Raw genomic sequence first — 12,519 nt, 5'->3', positions numbered from 1 at the left:
AAAAGAAAAAGCTTATTGACATTGGTCTTGGCAATGATTTTTGGGATATGAAACTAAAAGTAAAGGCTATAAAAGCAAAAATGGATAAGTGGAACTATATCAAACTACAGAGCTTCTGCATAACAAAGGAAATAATCAACAGAGTGAAAAGGCAATGGGAGAAAATATTTGCAAACCATGTATCTTATAAGGGGTTAATAGCCAAAATATACAAGGAACTCGTCATACAACTGAAAAGCAAAAGTCAATTAACCTGATAAAAAATGGGCAAGGACCTGATTAGACATTTCTTAAAAGACGTATATACAAGTGGCCAAAAGGTATATGAAAACATTCTCAACATAACTAATCACAATGAAAATGAAAATCAAAACCATGATGAGATATTAATTCCCAACTATTAGAATGGCTGTTATCAAGAAGACAAAAATAACAAGTGTTAACCAGGATGTGGAGTAAAGGAAAACCAACACTGTTGGTGGTTTGGATAGCATCCTTTTCAAAAATAACTTCAATCCATTTCTCTTTTCTGAGTAAATAGGCTAATGACAACTTTGCCTTACATGTAATGACAGGAATGAAATGGTATATCAATGCTCTGCTCTATTTGAAATGCTACAGCAAATTGGGGGAGGGGAAATAAATATAACTCACATATAGTTGTTGTTCTTGTTTTTCCATTGGCTTTTGGTTTTGGTTTTGCACCTACATAAAATCTTCACACTATTGTCTCTAGAGAAGCAAAGCACTACAATTATATTATACCATACACTTAAAGGTATCTAAGTAGTAGGCCAATGTAAATGCAGATTTTTTGAGTACTTACTAAAGTTGCTATCTTTTTCATAAACAAAAAGACACTAAGGAGAGAAGCATATTTTGTTCAATATTACAATTTATCCTTTAACAACATGCGTTTGAACTGTGTGGGTCCACTTATACTCAAATCTTTTGCAATAAATGCATACTACAGTACTACACAATCTGAGGTTGGTTGAACGTATGGTTGCAGAACCATGGATATGGGGAGCTAACTGTAAAGTTACACACAGATTTTCAGCTGTGAAGAGCTTGGACACCCCTAACCCCTGTATTGCTCAAGGGTCAACTGTATATCAAACAATTTGAGTTTGACATTGTTCAAATAAAGATGACTCATTGGGGTTTGACTTCTCTTGCTTTGCTTGGAGCCCTGAGACTACATTTGTGACTAGCCTGAGCAAGACTGCTGGAAGACTAGACATCACATAGAGGAGAACCAAGGCAGTCCTGCTAAAAGTCAGGTAACTACCAAATGAGACCATCCTATATCTTATAGCCACTTTCCCATCTTCCACTCGACAACAGACACAAGAGAGGGCCTTATATTAGGTGACCTAGCCCATACTAGAAGTCAGCCCATTAACTTGTTGGCCAAATAAGGATTATGTTGTTTAAAATTGTTTGATTGCACAGCAAAAAGTAAGTGATAAATTCACTAATAGAAATTAGGTGAAAAAATAAGATCTTTTGAAGAAGACTGCAGTAAAATAATCTACAAATAAGAAATTCATAATTTGCAAAGTGGTACGTCTGCTCAAGGGTTTAGAAAACTGAAGTGATCTGACATCAGAAAAAAACAAAGTCTACCTAGTGATGTAGAAAATGTCCAAACAATAGTGGTGTGCCTGATTGTACCATTAACTTAATTGTCATATAGGTCCTGGTATTCTATAGCATTTTGTCTGATCAGATAGATGAGTTGACTCTGTCTCAATGAAACAGAAATGATGAATTTAATGTTCTTGTGCCACATAAATTCATTATATTATGTGACCAGAGAGTTTAACTTTGTCAAGCTAGCTGTCTGTAAATTTCAAATTTTTGTCACTAGAGGAATCATGAGGGATTGTACAAAGAATTATTGCAGTCTACCATGGCATAAAAATCAGTTCAGAATACTTTTCTTTACTAAATATTCACATTTGTTCCAACTTTATTGAGATGTAATTGACATAGAACATTGTGTAAATTTAAGATGCACAGTGTGTTGATTTGATACACATATATATTTCAATATTAACACCTTCCATCATGTTACATAATTACTATTTATTTTTTATGGTAAGAACATTCACATTTTAAGTATATCTCAGAGTAATTATACTTGTACAGTGAATTAACTGTAATATACGTTATCTTCTTTTAGCTACTCTTTATTTAGTCCATTGCTTTAAAAAAATCACTTTATCCCTACTTTAAACTAATAATTATGATTTAAGAACCAAAAAAAAATCACAAGATTATTAAAATGCAGTTGATTTTTTAAACTAATCTTATTTAATTTCATGCTTTCTCCACAGTTGTCTAATTGTTCTTTAATGATCTTAGAATTTTTGTCTCAATAAGCTTGCTAGGAGAAAACTCTATATTTGTATAAACCTTTGTATGAGCTGGGAGGGAAAACTCCTATATCCAATTTACCATGTTAGAAAGACCCATTTCTTTCTTTTTTTTTTTCTTTTTCCTTGTTCTATCACAAAATAAGTTAGGTGAAAATAAAACATTTGTCGACACTTACATGCAATTAATGATTTTTTTGTCCTATACTTTAATTAAATTCTATTTAAGTCCATTCTTTAGGCAATAAAACCATGTAGAGATTCTTACTTTTTTTCAAATTTATTTCTCATAAAACAGACTCAATATTATTTGTTTCCCATGAAAATAAGAGAAACAGTGACCCTACTTGCAAATTTACTCATAGACTAATTTGCCCTTCCATATTTTGTGGGATTGAAATTATGACCACTTTCAAAGCCACAGATATATGGATCCCATACTTTTGTTTTTTTCTTATATGGGTAGTGAAATATTATGGGTTATGAGAATTAACGCTCAAATAAAAGCTCAAATAGTTTAAAATACTATTCTAAAGTTGAAAATTAAGTTCCACTTGATTTCATTTTTATCATCTGAGTTTTATAATGTAATTACATGTATTTTTTTGTTTATTTACACTCAGTCAAATAATATTTATAAAATGGAAATCACTTGAAGCTTGTACTTCTTTGAAATTCAATTTATTGTATTGCTTTTTAACAAAAAAAATGTGCAAGTAGAATGGCCATAGGGAAACATGGTTTTAATAATAATAAGAACCGTAATAATTAATATTATTGTGTGCAGGTACTGTGCTATTTTCCATGAATTAATTACTTTAACTTACTTTAATTGAGAATAATTCCAAGTTTTTCTCATGAGGAAACTGAGGCAAATATGTCTACATAGAGTAAGGACTATAGATTATATTGGAGTTCAAGTTATCTAATTCCAGCTATTTTTTTCTTTGTCATTATTTTCTGATTACCATGTACTAAACAACTACAAACTTGAAATCAGAAAGACGTGTGACTTGATAAGCTATAGTACTGACAAATTTGGGCTGAGCCACTGCACTTTCTGTAGCTGTCACTTCTTGAAAAATATATTTTTTGAAAAGCATCTTGGCATAAATAGAAGAATAATATATGGGTGTAAGCAAGGGTAAGTTAATTATCTCTTACTGATTTCAGACTACTAACATTCTCTCATTGATGCCACATCCCACCTAAATAATTGATTAGACACCCTGGTTATGCTCTAGATAAACAGAACCTACGTACTTTCTTCTCCTACTTCCTATTTTTATTGAGAAACTGTTTTATGCTATGTATTGTTAAGTGTATAGAAACAGAGTCTATATTCCATTGGTAGAGCAAACTTTCTGGTTGGATACAGAACAGATATTTTCTTTCTTTTCTTTTCCCAGAAAAAACTCAATTAAGCCAGTTATGTCATGGCTATATTTGTCTAAAATATCAGTGTGTTTATATGAACATATGGAAATTACTAGAGAACATCAAGGTAATATATTGAGGAAGTAAAAATAATTAAATAGAAATGTGAAAAGAAATTTATGTATCATTTCTTTGTTAAAGTATCATCTGATTCTTTTTTACTGGTTCTCTCTTTACTTGAATTTCTTTTTGTGCATACAAAATTTTATGAAGCCTGCTTGGACAAATCAAGTGTTTTGTAGGCCTAAATAATTATATATGAAATAAGTTTACTCTGAATATTTCTCTAACTTATGTCACTTCTGTTATTTCTGTTCTTGAAATATTCCTGTCTGTGGCATTATACTTTCTTATATTTACTGTTACTTTTCTAATTCCTTCCTTTTATTAATTTACCTCTCTCATTCTACCTACCAAAATTGTCAGTGAACAATTTGTTCCCTTTTCCCTACAATAACTCCATCACTCCATAATCAATCTTTACAAATTCAATAATTACATTTTTCCTAAAAATTATATGCTATGACTAATTCCCTTGCTGAAAATCTAAATATATTGTATATTCATGAGATATTGTTTTCATTCTCACATCAAACTCCATATGTTTAAAGCTGTGCTCATTATCTCTTACACCAAACTGACTCCCCTTCTTTGCCACATATTTTTTATCAATGATACTATGATTAACCTATTCCCCAAGTGAACCATTTTTGGTATATATATATGTTTGATTCCTTCTCCACTTCATCACTTTTATGATGATAATCTAGGCAATAGACTACTGAAAGGCACTAGGCAGGTTTCTAGATCAAAGTTAGCCATAGTTAGCTTGTTGCTGTTGATAAATCAGTTAACATTATAGCTCCTAAGTTTATTATATCTGAAATAATGGCAGTAGACTAGCTGCTCTTCAAAGAGCTGACATTACTTACATTTTCACTTTTTAATAGTATATTTTAATAAAAATAATTTCTTAGTTTTTATCTAGTTCAGTTTATCAATGTTCCTCTTTGTGTGTGTGTGTGTGTGTGTGTGTGTGTGTGTGCTGTTTAAATAATATTTATCCATCCCAAGGTAGATGGGATGTATGCCTAGAGTTTCTGCTCAATATATATGCCTCACCAAAATGGGAAAGATATACTACTAGGTTTACTTCTAGTAGTTTCTAGAAGATTTAAATCCATTTAGGAAGATAAATAAATAAATAAATCCATTTAGGATAGGTTTTTATGTATGGAACATGAACTAGGGATCAAGATTTATTTTTAATAAGTATTTAATTAAATATTTTTATTTAAAACACTCTGATCTCTCCATTGTACTCCAATGATGATTTGCTATAAATTCAGTCTGTTCTATTGGTCTATTTTCTACCCTTTGCCAGTAGCACATTGTCATAATCTTTCTAGTCTTACACAAAGTTAGCTAATAGAAGTCGTCCAACTTTGTCCTTCTTTAGGATTGTTTTGACTATTCTTAGTTCTTAGTCCTTTGACTTTACATATTCATTTTAAGATCAGTGTTTAAAATTTAAAAAACAGACAAAAATAAACAAACAAACAAAAACACTGCACAATTCCTGGTAGGATTTCATTGAATCTGTGGTAAATTTGGGGAAAATTGACATCTTAATAATATTGAAACTTCCATTAAATTATATGGTATAAACCTTCATCTTTTCAAATATTTTTAGTTGTTTTTAGTAATATTTTGTAAATGAGACATCTTGCATATTTTTCATTAATTTTGCTTCATACTTCTCTCACTACTATCCACAATCTTATGCGGGATCGCCTTTTCCCAGTCTTGGGTCATATCAGGCAGATCTTCTACAGCTTTTTCCATTGGTTTTGAAATATTATAACAGATTTATTTTCCAGTATTAAAAATTTAATATTATTTAAATTAAATAATCCATTTCGAAGCATTTTCTTTTAGCCTAAATTCCGGACTGACTCTTGGTTTCAAAGTCCTCTAGTAAAGAAGAAAGGTTCCCTCTTTTCTTTCAATATCCTTAATCTAGACTGTCTTTTCTTAACTATTCCTTGATGTACACATTATACCCCTTAGTTAAACTCTTGGAACTCTCACTCTGCTTTTTACCAGATTCTATAACCTTAGGTTCCTTACTTCATCAGCCAGACCTGTTTGGTGGTATATTTTCCAGATAACTTCAGCCTGGCTACCTTCTTCACTGTGCATATGGTTTACCTAAAAGAATCACAATCTGGAAGAGGAAACCATACTCACTGTACTCATTTCCTTCCATGCCATTGAAAGCTGATCAGCCAGCCCATCCCTTCTGAATTTTCCCGGAGAGAGTCAGACACCAGTTTCTAAGCCTCCCAAATTTCGAGGACATATGCCAGTTTTATTAATAATTCTCTTATGCTCCATGCAAGGAGTAGCTTGGGGTCAATATAAGGTTTTATGAAGCTTATCAAGCATTGATCCAGGGACAATATGCAGATCTTCCCTCTTGGAGATCACCACTCCCCAAATCTCAAGTTCTCTTGATGCCATCTCACTTAGCTTGGAGGTAGAGGTGAGTGCCAGAATGGAAAGGGAAAGAAAAATGTTTAGAATTCTCTATTCACATAAATCAATAAATAGGCCTCCTGTTAGCTCTTTAGCCTTCTCTCATATGGACTAGATTTGGGTGTTTATTGCTTAACCAGTTTGTCTGCCTTTTAGCATGTCTTGCATAGAGGTTGCTAGCAAATTCTTGTTAGATAAAATATAAAAATTCCCACTTAATATCATGTTGTATAGCAAAATGCCTAGCTCACATTAAATGTTCAATAAATGTAGATGCAATAATCATATTATTAGCACTTGGAGCTAAAAAATAATGATGTGTATTAGAATGAAGATGGAATTTAAATTATTTTTACTTATAGATCTAGATCCTTGATCTTGGTCAAGTCAGTAAACTTCTGCTTGTCTCAGTTTATGGATATAAATACACACACATCATGCATAACTTTTGCAGTGAACTCTGAGCTCCCTTCCACCTATAATGACCTATAATTCTACCCACTATTCAGTCAATACAAGTAATTGTTGAGTTTAATTTACTATAACTATATGCTCAAGCATAAATGTAAAAAGAGCTTTATTTTAGTCTTCATCATCTCAAATAAGGATATACTCACCACAGATGAATGCAGATTCAAATCCCATGAAGATGATAATATACTAAGGGAATCTCAAGCATATTAATTCATCTCCTTTAGGTCTAGGTTTGTTGGGCATAGAGAACCCACTTAGATACGCACCATAGAATAATTTACTTAACCTTGATTACATACCAAGTCTGGAATGTTTTATTCTAAGACTTGGATATTGCTCTTTGGAGTTCCAAAGTTAAAGGGGAATGTCATATTAGGAGTTAAGAGACCAAAAAAGCTTGAAATGAAATGAGATAAAACACATTTCCACCTTTGTCTTATTTAAATTAAAGGGATTTCATACATCTTCTCACAATATTTCATAAGCATTAAACCTTGACAATAGTTGGGCTTCTACATCCTTTGAAGTGAGAGATAAAGCCAAAAGCTGAAATCCATTAACCTAAGCCACTTGCATTTGTAAAAAGCAACACAATTAGTATTTCCCTAGGATGGCTGATCAAATGGAACCAAGTTGCTGAATCTATTAAACGTGCAGGCCTGAATTGTATATAGCCACATGTTCACTCTACAAAAGGTGTCAGGTATTATGTTTGTAGATCCTGGATTTTGATATAACCCGAAGGGAAAAGCCCGTATCTCTGTGTGACTCAATGTCACTTCTGAAAAAGTCATCTGTCTTTTTATTGTGCATATAAATTTAGGGCATTACTAGGAAGCACGATCATATTTTCTTTAATGTAAGATGAAATATTTCCCAGAGTAGGACAGTAATTCAAATAAAACCCAAGAAATAATGCATCTGTGTCCATCTCTCTAAGAAATGTATAGTCCCACATACCACTAAAAAAAAAAATCTCTGGTCCATTTAAATGATCTGTTCAAAGGAAAGTGTATCCAAATAAAAATCAGACTTCTGTTTAACAAAAATTCTCTCAAAACCAAAATCAAAATACCATGAGATACACTTCCTATTAAAATTTAATATAAAATTCCAGACAAGCCATTCTTATTTTTATTCGAAGTGTCATAATGTTAACATAAGAATTGAATTTGAAACACAATTTAACATTAAAAAATGTCTCAGCTTTCAAAAGTCCTAGGAGAAGGAGGCCTTGTGGTGACCTCATTATTCGGTTTTAAATTTAGCAAAGGAAGAGCTGACAGAGTAACAAGGACTATGGACAGAGGTGGCAGCGGTGGAAAGCAGAGCCTTTTGGAAAGCAGAGCCTTTGGAAAGAATAGACTCTGTCCTCACAGTGAAGAGCTCAAAAGTATAGGGCCATAGCTGAAACTTGGAGAAATCCAGGGGTTTTGTATATGTTGTCCTGAAATAAGAGCATCCACAATTTTTCTTCTGCTTCCTTTAGAGAGATTTTTTTTAATGTATCCAACTTATACATGCTGATTACGATGAAATGAAAGAAATTTGTTAAGAGAAGGAAAAGACACATTTTTAAAACAAACTTTGTTCAATTTATGTAATTGGAGTACTTTTAAAAATTTTATTAGTTTTAAATTTGAAAATAGTATATGATATAAAAAACATCCAGATGAAAAGAAAAATTAGTATATGACTTTGATATTTTTGTAAAAATCCAAATTGATATGCTGTCTTCATACTTAAGCACTTTTTAAAAAAGGTTATTCCCCCCAAAATTACTCTTTGAAGAGCATAATATATACCACTGTATTTTACCAATGTAAAACCTAACACTCAGAGTATTTAAATGATTTCATTTTAAAAATTGTTGGACAAAGACCGTAACTAGGGTCTTCTTACAGATCTTATCAAATTTAATAGGCATTGCTCTCTTCTCGTATGGACTTATTCATCATGGAATCAAAGTTAAATATTTATAGTTATATGTCTGCACACAAACTGCTTCTTGGGCTTGGCTGAATTAAAACAGAATTTTTCCCTTCAGAGTTTTCATTAAAGTTGAAACTGATAACCAATTGCATCTAAGAATTTTAGGGAGATAATGGATGTACATTAGAACTTCAGAACATAAAATGTAATATCTATATGTAAAGCAAAGTGCTGCAGGTTTCTGGAAATTAGCTGTTGTGCATCTTATGTATTTATTTATTTTACTATAGCCATGCAAGCAGGAGGAGTGGTTACTTGTCAGTATGCCCCCTCAACACAGCACCATGCTGGATACATAGTATATACTTAATAATATTCCTCAGTGAAATAAATATGAATACATGAATGAAATGGTTTGCCAATGAACATGCCTTTTAAAGTGTTTTCATTTTTTCCCACACTATCAGGGGGAATAAAAAAAGAAGTGATTAAAAATTAAAAGATTATAACCATCCAGATGAAAGGCAGTCAATATCTGGAACTGACTTTACATGAAGGTGTTTATGAAGTGGTTTCATAGAAAAATTCTGAAGTGTATGTAGTAGCCAATAGACTGAAGTGTATGTAGTAGCCAGTAGACTGAAGTGTATGTAGTAGCCAGTAGAAATGTTGCATCTTTTTAAAAAAAACAATGTAACAAAGAAACTTTAGATTTTCTTAAATGGGAAAAATTATTTCTGGTTACAGGTAATCTCAAAGCTATTTGTTTCCTGATTAAACTAAAAAATAGTCGGTCCACTCCAGCACAAATCAGAGAGACAATATTGAAAAGTCAGATGACAAATTAGAGAGCATGTTGTATAGTAGCATCAAGTCTTGTTAACTAGATGCAATTCCGCATTTTGAAAAAAAAAAATTGAAAACAAAATTATTTAAATTTAGCATTTTATAAATCTGTGCAAATTAGAATAGCAATATGTAGATCTAAAAAGTATTAAAATAACAGAATACTCTGCAGACATGAAAATGAGAATTCTTTGAAAATGATATTATGAATCTAAATACAAAGAATTTATCATCACAGCATAGCTTCCTTACAACATCCTCAGGAAGAATCAACGAAAACAAAGAAAAATAAATTCATCTGGCTAAGACTCCTATTAGTTCCAAATTTGAGGAAATATGGTATGTTACCACCAACAGCATGAAGTAGGAGATCTGAAAAAATAAGTGAACTCTAAGACAAAAATATCACTGGAGATAAAGGACATTTTAGAATGTGAAAGGGTCAATTTATATAAGGAAGATATAAAACTTATAAATATATGTGCACCTAACAAAAGAGACCCAAAATATATGAAACAAAACCTGGTAGAATAGATTGGAGTTATAGGCAATTCAACAATAGTACTAAAAGACACTAATAATTCCCTCCCAAAAATGAGTGGAAGCAAGCAGACAAAAAAAAAATATCTGTAAGTATATAGAGGACTTGAAAATACTATCAACCAACAGACCTAACTAACCTCTTTAGAACACTCCATACAACAGTAGCAGAAAGCATATTCTTCTAAAGTCGATAAAGAACACTCTCCAATATAAATAATATGATAATCCATAAAACAAACTTCAGTAAATATAAAACCATTGAAATCATACAAAGTATGTTCTCTGACCAAATTGGAGTTAAATTGGAAAGGAGCAACAGATGGAAATTAGGGAAATCCACAAGTAAATATGGAAAATAATACACTTAAAAATAGTTTATAGGTTAAGGAAGAAATCACAGGGAATTTAGAAAATGTTATGAACTAAATGAAAATAAAACCACAACATATTACAATTTACGGGATTCAGCTAAAGAGATGCTTATAGGAATACAAAATACCACAGAATGGGTGGCTTAAACACCACAAGTTTATTTTCTCACAACTCTGGAGACCGGAGATTCAAGTGTTGGAAGATTTGGTTTCTCCTGCGGCCTCTGTCTTTGATTTACATATGGCTGCCTTCTTGCTGTGTCCTCACAGGGCAGTTCCTCTGTGCCTGTCACATCTCTGCTGTCTCTTCCTCTCCTGAAAGGGTCACCAGTTCTGTTGGATTAGGGCTCCGTCCTTATACTCTCATTTAACCTCAACTACCTCTTTAAAGGCCCTATCTCCAAATACAGTCACATCAGGGGTTAGGGTTTCAACATATGAATTTTTGTGGGATATATAATTCAGTTCATAACAAGCTCTAAATGCCTACGGTAAAAAATAAAGAAATAACTCAAATCAAAAATCTCAGTTGCAGTCCTGAGACACTGGTAAGAACAAACTAAACCAAATATAAGCAGAAAAAGAAATATTAAAGATTAGAATGGAAATCAATAAAATAGAAAACAGAAGAACAACAGAGAATAAAGAATTAGTACTTTGTAAAGGTCAAGTAAATAAATTGAATTACTAATTTAAAATCTCTCCATAAACTATACCAGGCCCAAATGAGTTCATTGCTGAAATACAGAAAACATTTAATGAAAAAAAAAAAATCAATCCTTTAAAAAACTTAGAGAAAACAGAGGAAGAGGGAATATTTTCTGTATTATTCTACTAAGTCAATATTACCATGATACCAGTGCCAAAACAAGACATCACAAGAAAAATAAAAATTACAGATATCCCTGATAATTATAGATATAGGGATCTATAATTATTATATAATTAAAATATCTATAATTATATATATAGGGATAAACAAATATAGACAAAAATTATATAAACTATTAACAAACTGAATAGAGCACTATATTAAAAAAAGATTTTACAGTATTGCTACGTGATATTTATCTCAAGAAGGCAAAGATGGTTTAACATAAAAAGTAATTTCATGTTATACTTCATATTGCTTGAATGAATGACAAAAGCCACATGGTCATCTCAAAAGAGGAAGAAGAAGTATTTGACAAAATCTATTCAAGACAAAGACAAAATTCTCAATAAATGAGGAAAGAAAAGGAACTTCTTAATGAGGATAAAACCATCTAGAAAACAAACAAACAAAAACTAGAGCTAACATCATACTTGCAAAAATGAATATTTTCCAAGAGATCAAGGTCCACTATCTCATCAACTCTCTTTGATGTTGCACTAAAGGTTCTAAGCAGTGCAAAGAGGCAAAAAAAGAAAAAGAAAACAGCACCCATAGGAAAGGAAAAAAATAAAACTGACTTACTTCACAAATGACATGATTTTATATGAGTACTGTCATAGGAGAGAAGATTAATATGCAAAAAAATTATTCCTATATACTAGCAATGAACCATTTGAAAATAAAAATTAAGAAAATATTCCATTCACAATAGCACCAAAAATAATAAAAGTCTTGGGAATAAAATTAACAAAAGAAATGCAGGAATTGTACACTGAAAACTACAAAACAATGGTGGCAGAAATTAAAGTTCTAAGTATAACTTTTAATTTAAAAATTAAAAGTTAAAATTTAATACTACTATACAACCTAGTAACTTCCACTCCTAGGAATCTAACCAAGTAAAATGAAAACACATTTCTATATGAAGACATGTTTGTCTCCAGAATCAGGATAGGAGCAGAGACTTGTTAAGCATGAGACCCAGGACCAGACGATACTGTTGAACTATAGCTCTGTTCTGTAATTATTAGGCTGTTGGTCTTGAGAGATTCATAAACCTCATCCATGCATGTTCACTGGAGCCCAGAAAATCTTTCTAAACAACTACATTTCTTGAATACCT

The sequence above is a fragment of the Grampus griseus genome (genome assembly GCF_964374135.1).
Source record: "Grampus griseus genome assembly, chromosome: 9".
Taxonomy (NCBI): domain Eukaryota; kingdom Metazoa; phylum Chordata; class Mammalia; order Artiodactyla; family Delphinidae; genus Grampus; species Grampus griseus.
Note: the sequence above shows the minus strand (reverse complement) of the source record.